This window comes from Chaetura pelagica, unplaced genomic scaffold, assembly GCF_000747805.2.
Source record: "Chaetura pelagica isolate M959 unplaced genomic scaffold, ChaPel_1.0 scaffold428, whole genome shotgun sequence".
Taxonomy (NCBI): domain Eukaryota; kingdom Metazoa; phylum Chordata; class Aves; order Apodiformes; family Apodidae; genus Chaetura; species Chaetura pelagica.
Genome location: NW_009954311.1, coordinates 348372 through 348660, shown reverse-complemented (window position 1 = coordinate 348660; position 289 = coordinate 348372).

Sequence of the window (289 nt, the reverse complement as noted above, 5' to 3'; positions counted from 1 at the left end):
GGGAGGGGGGGGGACACCCCTGAGCGCAGCCTCCTCCTGCAGACCCTGCCGGGCTTGCAGGGAAAACACAGCGAAGCCGCTGAGCGCGGCTCTGGGATGTGGGATGTGTGTCCTGTCCTGACTGGCGAGCACGGTGCTCCCCGGGTCGGTGACCTCCCTCCTGTGGGCTCAGCACCCCATGGCACGGGGGGTGCTCTAGGTCCTGGGAGCCCCTGTGTTCAGTGTGACAGCAGTGGGGTGCTGTGTTCCTGCCCCGCAGGTACTCGTGGTGCAGCAAGCGGCTGCTGCA